Here is a 12,027-nt window from a genome sequence, read left to right on the forward strand (position 1 = left end):
ACTTCCAAAGTGGGTGAAAAGAATAGAAAATAATTAAATTATCATATTTTGACTCTAAAATTGAGAGACCTTAATCCTATAATAATACTCCTTACAATAAGATCTCAAGGCAATCCAAAATCTAAAACAATATATAAAGAATACAAAAAATGCATTTATTCGTAGCACTTTTTAATAAGACATGGTACTTATATTACATAAAAAAATGATTTATCACTCGGTTTTATCAACCTCCAAACCATAAAAGTTAGGGAAATTATTGTCCCATTTATTAGGTACAAATTACAACATCCAAACAACATTTCTATTTATTTACTTTCAACAAATATTTCATATGAATTAATAGTTCCAAACTTATCATTTTCCATTAAACATATAGGCTCTAGTAGCTATGGACTGGAGTAATTACAAACCCTTCTTACTTTTATTTTATGAATATTAAATAATAGCATCTATGAGATCATCCCAATGGCGATTGTCAAATCTTATGTTAAGGTCAGCTTTATTCAAAACTATTTATTATAATATGATTTAGATTTCTCCTTTGACTCTAAAATATGTTTTATTTGAATACTCTATAAAGTGTTTTCCTTAGAGATTTGAATACGTTTATTTAAATGAAACATGGCAAATGTTGCATTTTATTATTAAAAATAATAGTGGTCCTATAATCCACATAATATAACTATTTAAAAAAATAAAATAATAGTTTAATAATAACAATGATCACTATTATTGGATACCTTAAAATCATCCACGAATTACTATCATTTGATCTTAGATTAGTTTTCTTGATTTTTTTATTTTTATTTTTTTCAACTCTCATATGATTAATTTAATGTTAATCTAGTAGTATGTTCATTTATTTAATCAAGGAAAATATATGTAATTCAATATATCAATTCCTCTAACCATTAAATTAAATAATATCATATAAAAATGTATATATTATTTGGATATTTAAATTATAATTTCATATAAAATTAACTTCAATAATCTATATATTTTATGTGTACTACCCTACTCAGGAACCCTAGAGGACAACAACAACTAAATAAATAAAAATAGGAACATTCTTTTTTTAACACATGGCCTTAAATTAATAACTTATAATGAAATAAAATATAACATATGCACATGCGGAAGATATCCTAACACATGTGGGTTACCTAACATCACTACCTAAGAAATTTTCTAAAAAATGATTAAGATTATTAAACCATACTACATTAATCATAACATCATGTAAAGTAGGAACACATTCATATCTAATCCTAGGATCATTTTAAAATAGAAAAATAATTGTTCCTATGATAATCTTTAAAGCATAATAAATATAGATCTAAGCAAGTTAACATATTATTTCCAATGTGTCCTAGATAATAAGATAGTTGAGAATACATCATTCTCACCAAGGAGAATACATTGTAAAACATACATTATCAACATGACATTACAAGGATATCAAATGTACATAACACCAACTAATGCAGCATTGAAAACATCCACAACAAGAAACTGAAGGAAGAATCAAGAATCACCAAAATATTATGAACAAGTCCTCTGGTCCCCAATGGAGTTAGGCAATAACCACCTAACCATGTGGAACCTGAAGGCCGCTCTCCCATGTTAGGAGATAGACACAAGGCCCTACACAGCATAAGTAGGATAGGTCAACAATACCAACATCCAAGGAGACACAAAGGACCACTTACACATACAAACATATCACAATAGTTACCATAAAGGATTGCCGCAAGAACTACTAGAGGCTTCACAAACTAGGGTTCTAAGGTAAAATTAGAGAGGAGTGTCATTGCATAGCCTCACATGAGTTACCCTAGCAGTCTCACCCCTCTATGAACTCCAGACCTCAACCCCCATTGAGGACTCATGCAAAATTGAACAAATCCTTCCATGAAGACAAGGAAGTTCGATCATGCCATCCAGGCCTTCCCAATCTCATATCAAGTTTATAGGAGCACTCTAGGCCATGAGTGGGGCACCAAAATATCTTTTTAATGTGATAATCTACCCTTCCCCCTGAATTAATTTTATTTAGTGTTACCACTTGATTGCTAAACTCTCAATGTGTTACCCTAGCAACCACTTTGGGCACTTGCCCCCATTGAGAGCTACCCCCCCAAACTTGCACTTAGACACCTTATCAAAATAACAAATAACAAAGGAAGAATAGCTAACTACAAATCCAAAATTCCAACTAGAACATCTATGTATCCAAAGGCCATTACTCAAACAAAATCATATTGAAAACCATCTTATCCTTCCAACCATATACATCCATGAAAGCCTTTCCATAAGAACAACAACTGATCATCCAATAAATCAATCATAAAAAATAATGAAAAGTTATGGAATAACATAAATTAGACCCAAAAGATCCCCAAAAATAAGACAACATAGAACAATCCCATGACAAGCCTCTGGTAAGTGACTAGGATTCAACTGAACTAACAACAAATATGATCACAAACTAAAATGTCCATAATATAATATTAAGGATTAATTTTTGATCCTATTATTCCCTCAATAATATATTAATGATTTATTTTATATTTAAAAATGGAATCACAAATTAACTTACGAAATCTATAGAAAACATAAAAACTAGACAACTAGTCTTTCACCAAGAAACACCAAATTGAATGCAATCTTATAGAACACCATGGAAATGTAATATCTTATATTCAACAACTAAATACCATGTTTGAAACCTAATTTACCATAGCAGAAAATGATATAACTTTTATTTCAAAAATTTCTACCTAACACACAAAACCATGATAAAACTATACCACCCGATTCACATAAAACACAACAAATTGATTCTATTTGAATTAAAAATAGAAATAATAGTATACAAATATAAATACAATCATAAAAAAATAACATATTAACAAGACCCAACAAAACAAGAAATCCACACACTATGCTTGAAAGAACACAAAGAAAAATGAAAGCATGATGAAGAAACCTTACCTTGAATTTGAAGATCAATGAAGGAAAAAGAAGGAAAATAAAATTGAAATGAATCCTGCAACCAAAATCCATTCTGACAGAAGCAAAAACTACAATTATCCATGAAAAAAATCTTTCATTAAAGCCAACCGATTCCAAAAATTCTAATCAAATCAAATTTAAAATCTCTACGCAATTGATCAAGACTTCTCCTACCATACTTCTCCAAAAGACCCCAAAGTTTCTAGCAATAATTGAATCAGCTCTCAAGGTATAAAAAATATTCAAATTCTAGCAAATTCCTCAACCACATATCCCAAACAATTTCTAAAACAATCTCCTTCCAATTTGTAAAAACAATCCACAATTCTTTCTTCCGAAAACCTCCTAACAAAGTTACCATTCAATTCAAAAGGAAAAAACTCTGGCAATAACTCTCCAAAATGAAAATCCTACATCCTCTAACAACTCAAAAGAAATCAATAGACTTCCCTCTCAAAATAATTAAATGAAAATCAAACCATCACAACAAAATTAAACTCATTAAAATAACTTATAATTAAAAAGGGTTTCATAAAATGGATAACCAAATTCCCACCAAATAATAAGCAATAAAATATCATAACCAAAATATAAATACCACCTCCATACCAAAGAGATAACATAATTAAAGCAACACATATATTTATTTAACCATTACTATATCATACATACGTAGTAATAATCTCACATAAAATAATAATACATGAGAATTATAATATATACTTATATGATTATTTTAATAACAATATTAATAAACATAATAAATCTCATTAAATAATAGTACCTACATAATTAAAATATCACATAAGAAAGCATAAAACATAACCAAGAAAAGGCACCATCCATCACATAGTCAGGACAACTGACACAAGGATTTGAATATAGCCTTTCAGGAAATTCAAATATGTAAACACAAGACCAGATATAATTGTCCTAGTATGGGACAATGGTTAGGGCTAAGTCAATTTGGGCCTTTATGTTATCTCCATTACCACCATCAAGGATTGTTAGGCACACTCAAACCTATGAAGCCAAATGGAATCGATGTCTGGTACCTTAATAAAATAAAACATAAAACACCTGCACACAAGCACATCTATGTATACATCTGAAAAATAAGATTAGTAGCCATGTAAATATTCCTCAAATATAATCATTTGAAAATATGTTAGTACACCATAAACCATCATAAACATTAAACTTATGCACCCTCATATACATATAAGAAACCAAATATTAAACTCATTGGAAGGGTATTTTAACATCACATGCATTCTCCAATGATGTGATATCATCCATTTCCATCAAATATACATTGATTCCCATTTCATTATTTGCTTTATCTGTATGAAGAGTAGGTTCAATATCATAATACCTGCCTTATCATGTGAGGGTTAGAGGGGTATTAAATTATGTCAATGGTAGACACTTGACACTTACTACAAAATATGATCCATGTTTTTTTTTTATTAAGTAAAATTAGGTTGTAAGGAACCCGAAACCCGTTTACAGAATGAGAAGAAAATCATGAAAGAAACTAGAGGGAACAAGACATAGAAAGGAAAGCTACAAAAGACCAGCAGAGAAAATAGAAACTAAGGAAAAGGATAGAAAAAAGCCAGCGAGAGACTAGCAACCAAAGACCAATATTACATTTCAGAAAAAACACTTTATAGACTCTTCTACATCCTTAACCAGCATCATCATAGCCTTAGCAGCTTCTCTCAAGTCATTGTTATCCTTCTTCTGATGGGTATCCTTAGTTTGATAGTTCTGATACTTAATATAAGTACAGATCCAATAGCCAACAAGATGAGAGGGGGGGGAGCTGAATCATACAAACTTAATCTTCCATAAAAATATCAGATTCAACCTCAGTAACATATACTTCAGTAATATAACCAAAACTGCTAAACATGCAAACTCAAAAGCATATAAACATCATAAACCTCATAACACCAGATTTAACGTGGAAACCCAAATAGGGAAAAACCACTGTGGGATTTCAGACCCACTAAGAAATATACTCTTCTAGAGTATGCTCGGTTAAAAGCAAATCCTGTTAAAGATTACAAACACATTGCTAAATGTGACTTGGTTAAGGGATTTCCCTCAGATCTTTTAGGATCTTCACTTTGTTAGAAGTGACCTTGTTACATGATTTCAAACACTCAATTAGAATGTCACCTTGCTAGAGGGTTTCACAAATAAGACTGTTAAGTCAACTCAGTTAAGAAACTTTCTATCACTTTCACAAAATAACAGTAATAAAAATCTATCTACAACTTCACATCTAAAATGCTAAAGCAGATTCTTATTTGTTCAATACAATATAGACATAGAACTAATCTTCTCTATCTGCTGGGCTTCTATACTCTGTTATTCAAATAGGTCTTCAAGCTTTTGTGCTCGGCAATCACTATGTAGCATCCCTGTGCATACACTTGCCCACATACATTGTTTATCAATAGTTTCCTATTTATAAAAAATTAGCTAACCGCTTAATCTCCTTGATCACATTTCCCATGATCAATCATAGCCATCAGATCTTCAATCTTGTCTAGGTTCAATGCATCTTTTGATCTGAAAAATGTTTTACCCTACCTTGGAACTTGCATACATTTCTTGGAACTTGTACTGGGGTATTGCAGTTCAATCTGCATTGTAGATCTTCATGCCGACTTTCCTTTGCCATAGATTCATTAACAAACTTCATGCATGGCATACCAATCATTTAATCAGTTCCAGCTCATCAGCTTCCTTCATTAAATAATGTATGTAAACATTTAATGTATTTTGTTATGGTTCGGTTACAACTCGGTGAATATTAAACTTCACTCGATAGACATTCCGCCTTCATTAACCGATAACGATAACCTTAGGGTTTACCGACTAGGTTCTTTGCTTGGTAACATAGTATAGTATTAACCTTACAATTTACAACATATGTATGATGTCAAAACAATCTAAATATCATGATCTCATCATTATCTGACTCGATAATAGTTGCCCATTGAATACCTTATTCATCCCCTTATCCATCATAATCTTTCTGTGTCTTTTACCGACATCTTTATACTATTCAAATCATACTTTCTCAAGATATGGCAACATCATACTGAATTAGAAAATCAATTTCTTGACATCAATGACAAAATAATAATATCAAGACAGTAAACATCCTTAATCAGTTATATCCATAATCATCAACAACCTTCTCAATATCCTTATTGAAATGCCAACAATCTCCCATTGTCTATTATAATGCCAAATGCTAACAATCTCCCCCTTTGGCATTGATGGAAAAACCAATTAATTTGACCTTAAAAGATTTGGATTGCTGTGATTCTGAAATGCTGAAATGCTCTCTTGCTATCAGCAGACTTTCTCCCCCATACATTAGACTTCTCTGGATTTTTTCAGTTTTCTTTCCTATATTCAGTCTTCTCTCCCTTATATTAGGCTTCTCCCCCTTTGACAACAATGCCAAAAAAGTAAAGAACTAAAACATAATTTCTTCCCGTATGAAGTTATTTCCTGCTGTTGTGTATCAACTCAGTCTCAGTCAGAGCATTTTGTCTTCAATCCCTGTTCCCTATAATATTTCCTATCATAATTCCTGTACACCTTTAGAAAACATCCTAAAGTGTGTAAATTAGCATCAACTCCTGAAAGATATTCAATAGAGTCATCAGATGGATGCTTTCACCGAACTCGGTCAGTGAGTAGAAGATAGGGGTAGGACCCCTAACTTACTTCTAAGATATTCAAAAGTGTCCCTTGGTAGTGGCTTGCTGAAGATATCTACTATTTGTTCCTTTGTGCTAAAATACTCCAACACCACTTTCTTCTCTTGAGCTTCTTCTCTAAGATAATGATATTTGATAGAGATGTGCTTTGTCTTAGAGTGCATAACAAGATTCTTTGAAATGTTAATGGCACTAGTATTGTCATAGAATATAGTTACTGGCTTAGTAACTTTCTCATTTATACCTTCCAACAGTTGTTTGATTTATGCAATGTTGGTACAATTCAATGCTGCAACAACATATTCAGCTTCTACTGTTGACTGTGAAACACATCCTTGTTTCTTGCTAAGCCAACCCACTAGTCTTTCTCCTAAAAAGAAAGCTCCTCCACTTGTGCTTTTTTTCTATCATCAATGTTGCCTACCCAATCAGCATCAGTATAAACTTTTAAATAAAAATCATTTCCTTTTTGATATACTAAGCCATAATCCTTTGTCCCTTTCAAGTATCTAAAAATTCTTTTGATTGCAGTCATGTGTGTTTCCTTAGGATCTGCAGAGAATCATGCAACTATACCTACTGCATGTGCTATGTCTGGTCTATTGTGAACAACATATTGTAGCTTTTCAATCATGGATCGGTAAAGTGTCTCATCAACAGATGTAGATTCGTCATTTTTTGATAATTTATAGTTGGTAGTCATAAGAGTACTTACTGGTTTTGAATCCTCCATTCCAAATTTCTTCAAGATTTCCTTTATGTACTTGGATTGAATTATGAAAATCTCATTTTCATTTGTAGTATCTGTAAAGCTATAAAATACTTTATCTCACCGATTAATGACATCTCAAATTCTTTGCTCATTTCATTTCCAGAGTTCTTACATAGACAGTCATTTCCACAAAATATAATATCATCAACAAATATGGCTGAGATCAGTATTCCATTTTCATCATTCTTCATGTACATATTGTTGTTCTCATTTGTCCTTATAAAACCAATCTTAATCAAATAAGAGTGCAATCTTTCATACCATGCTCTAGGTGCTTGTTTCAAACCATATAATGCTTTGTTCAATTTACATACCTGATCTTCATTCTTGTCTTCAACAAATCCTTCAGGTTGTTCAATAAAAACTTCTTCTTCTAATATTCCATTCAGAAAAGCAGATTTGACATCCATTTGATATACCTTGAAGTTTTTGAAAGCAACATATGCCAACAATGTTCTTAATCCTTCAAGTCTAGCAACATGTGCAAAAGTTTCACCATAATCAATTCCTTCTTCTTGAGCATATGCTTTGTAAACCAGTCTTGCTTTGTTTTGAATGGCCTCTCCTTTTTCATTTAGCTTGTTTCTAAAAATCCACTTTGTACCAATTACATTTTTGTCCTTTGGTCTTGGGATTAGTATCCATGTGTCATTCTTCTTGATTTGATCAATCTCTTCTTTCATAGCATTTATCCAATCTTCACTGTTAAATGCCTCTTTCACTATTCTCGGTTCAAATTCAGATATCAAACATGTGTTCTGTCTCAATTTGTTCCTTGTCATCACTAGATCATCCTTATCTCCTATAATCTCACTTGGTGCATGATGTCTTCTAACATACTTGGCTAATACAGGCTCGGTAGGCTCTGTAACTGTATATTCTCTTCATTTTCTTCAACAGTTTTCTCGGTAAGACTTGTCGGTTGAACATAGACAAATTCATCATAGTCTTCTAGTTCCTTGGAATTTCCTTCATCATTTCTTTTTGCAAATTCATAAATTTTCACATTTGCACTTTCTACTATTTTGTTAGATGATTTGATCAGACATTTAGATGCTTTGCTTCTACAAGAATAACCTAGAAATGTTCCTTCTTCACTTTTCTGATCAAACTTTCCATTTCTATCATCTTTGTGAACATAGCATCTACTTCCAAAGATTTTAAAATAACTTACATTAGGTTTCTTATCATACCAGATTTTATATGGTGTCTTCAAAGTACCTTTCTTCAATTGTACTCGGTTCAGGGTGTAAACTGTTGTGCTTATTACTTCTCTCCAAAATGTTTGTGGCACTTTCTTTTCAATCATCAGTGTTCTAGCACAATCCACAATAGATCTATTTCTTCTCTCAGCTATTCCATTCTATTGTGGAGTTCTCAGTGCAGAGACTTGTCTTTTAATACCATGATCATTGTAGAATAAGTTGAATTCATCAGATGTGAACTCTCCTCCTCTATCTGATCTAAGACATTTCAGTTGTCTTCCTATTTCATTTTCAACTCTTGCCTTGTACCATTTAAACATTTGAAAAACTTCTGATTTTTCTTTTAAAAACATTACTGACATCATCCTTGAATAGACATCCACAAATAATATGAAATATTTATCACCATAATAACTTTGAACTTTCATAGGACCACAAAGATTAGTGTGCACAAGATCTAAAATTCCCTTAGAAGTGTAAGACTTACTTGTAAAGCTTGATCTTGTCATCTTACCCATCTGGCATCCTCGGCACATAGCATTCTCAGTTTTTTCAAAACTTGGTAGACCTCTTACTCGGTGCTTCTTACTTATTTTGATCAGATTATCAAAATTTACATGACAAAACCTTTTATGCCATAACTAGGTATCATCTAACTTTGCATACAGAAACTTATTTCGAGTTGAGTCAAGATGAAATGTATTACCTTTTGTTTGTGTCCCAGTAGCAACTAACTTTCTATTCTTGTCATGAACTTTGACAATTCCTTTCTGAAATTCTATTTGGTAACTTGTGTTGTTTAGCTATGCTACACTCAACAAATTGTATTTCAAACCTTCAACCCAATAAACATCATTACATTTAGCATTGTCAAGAAGTGTTATGGATCCTTTACCTCTTACTAGACATGGTGCATCATTACCAAATCTAACATACCCTCCATCATAATCTTCTAATATAACAAACTTGTGTTGATCTCCTGTCATATGATGTGAGCATCCACTATCTGTGATCCAAGAATCATTAGTGTTTATGTGAGATATTAGGGCTTTTTCTTCATGCCTTTCTTCATCTGATCCATCTTTGATAGCCACATAAACTACTTCCTCTGTATTAGTTTCATCTGATTTATCATCATTGGATTCCTCATTAGCTATTAAGCATGTCTTTCTATCTCTTCTTCTAAAATCTCGGTGTCCTCTGTAATGATTATCTTTCTATCTATCATCTCGGTAATCTCTCTTTTCAGTAGAATCTTTGTCAGGATAGTTAGAAGCTATATGTCCTATTTTATCACAATTGAAACATTTCAAAGGTAGTTTTCCTTTATACTTACCTTTGCCTCTCAATAACCTTCTGGCTAATAGTGCTTCAAACTCTTCTTGCTTTCTGATTTCCTCATACAGTTTGTGTACTTCTTCCATGTTCTTATGAAATCTTTCACTTGCTCCACTATGATCTCCTTCAGAGTACTTATACTTTCTTTCATTGTAATCGTTAGATTCATCAAGATGAAAAGAACTAAATGGAGATTCAACTTTATCTACCGAAGATCCACTATTATCAAAGTTACTTAACTCAAATGCATGTAGCTTACCAATAGTAGCTTCTAAAGAAACTGGCATATTAGGTACAAACCTTAATTCATTGATTGCAGAGACTCGGATTGCATAAGCTAGTAGAAGGGTTCTTAACAACTTACTTGTTATATCCTTTTCTTCAATAGTTCCACTTGCTCCTTTGATTTGATTGACAATCTCCTTTAGTCTTGTATTGTACTGAGTTATGTTCTCACCTTCACTCATCCTCATAGATTCAAGTTATCCCGTTAGACTATCTACTTTTTCTCTTTGAACATGTTCATCTCCTCCATACACTGATATGAGCTTATCCCACATTGCCATTACATCATTGCAGCCTTCTAGATCATTAAACTTTGAATCAGTCAATGCAGATGTTATTTCAATCATTGCTTGGATATGTTCTTGCTTTACCTTTATCTCTTCCATAGTCAATGGATAGGTGCTCGGTGTAACAAAATCATTCTCCAGATAGTATACAGCATATTCTCCAACTCCTGATTGATGCAGCTTCATTATTTTCTATGATGTAGAGAAACTTGACTTGTTCAGCTTTGGTCCATCCCTCTTATACATCTTTGGATCTCTAACTCAAGTGCCTTTAAACTTTTCTTTGGGAGTCCATAGCTCTGATACCAATTGATAGTTCTGATACTTAATATAAGTACAGATCCAATAGCCAACAAGATGAGAGGGGGGGAGTGAATCATACAAACTTAATCTTCCATAAAAACATCAGATTCAACCTCAATAACATATACTTCAGTAATATAACCAAAAGTGCTAAACATGCAAACTCAAAAGCATATAAACATCATAAACCTCATAACACCAGATTTAACGTGGAAACCCAAATAGGGAAAAACAACTGTGGGATTTCAGACCCAATAAGAAATATACTCTTCTAGAGTATGCTCGGTTAAAAGAAAATCTTGTTAAAGATTACAAACACATTGCTAGATGCGACCCGATTAAGGGATTTCCCTCAGATTTGTTAAGATCTTCACTTTGTTAGAAGTGACCTTGTTAAAGGATTTCAAACACTCAATCAGAATGTCACCTTGCTAGAGGGTTTTACAAATAAGACTATAAAGTCCACTCGGATAAGAGATTTTCTATCACTTTCACAAAATAACAGTAATAAAAATCTATCTACAATTTCACATCTAAAATGCTAAAGCAAATTCTTATTTGTTTAGTAAAATCTAGACATAGAACTAATCTTCTCCATCTGCTGGGCTTCTATACTTTGTTATTCAAATAGGTCTTCAAGCTTTTGTGCTCGGTAATCACTATGTAGCATCCCTGTGCATACACTTTCCCACATACATTGTTTATCAATAGTTTCCTATTTATAAACAATTAGCTAACCGCTTAATCTCCTTGATCACATTTCCCATGATCAATCATAGCCATCAGATCTTCAATCTTGTCTAGGTTCGATGCATCTTTTGAGCTAAAAAACAATTTACCCTGCCTTGGAACTTGCATACATTTCTTGGAACTTGTGCTAGGGTATTGTGGTTCAATCTGCACTATAGATCTTCATGCCGACTTTCCTTTGCCATAGATTCATTAACAAACTTCATGCACAACATACCAATCATTTAATCAGTTCCAGCTCATCAGCTTCCTTCATTAAATAATGCATGTAAACATTTAATGCATTCTGTTATAGCTTGGTTACAACTCGGAGAACA

Source organism: Cryptomeria japonica, chromosome 9, assembly GCF_030272615.1.
Source record: "Cryptomeria japonica chromosome 9, Sugi_1.0, whole genome shotgun sequence".
NCBI lineage: Eukaryota > Viridiplantae > Streptophyta > Pinopsida > Cupressales > Cupressaceae > Cryptomeria > Cryptomeria japonica.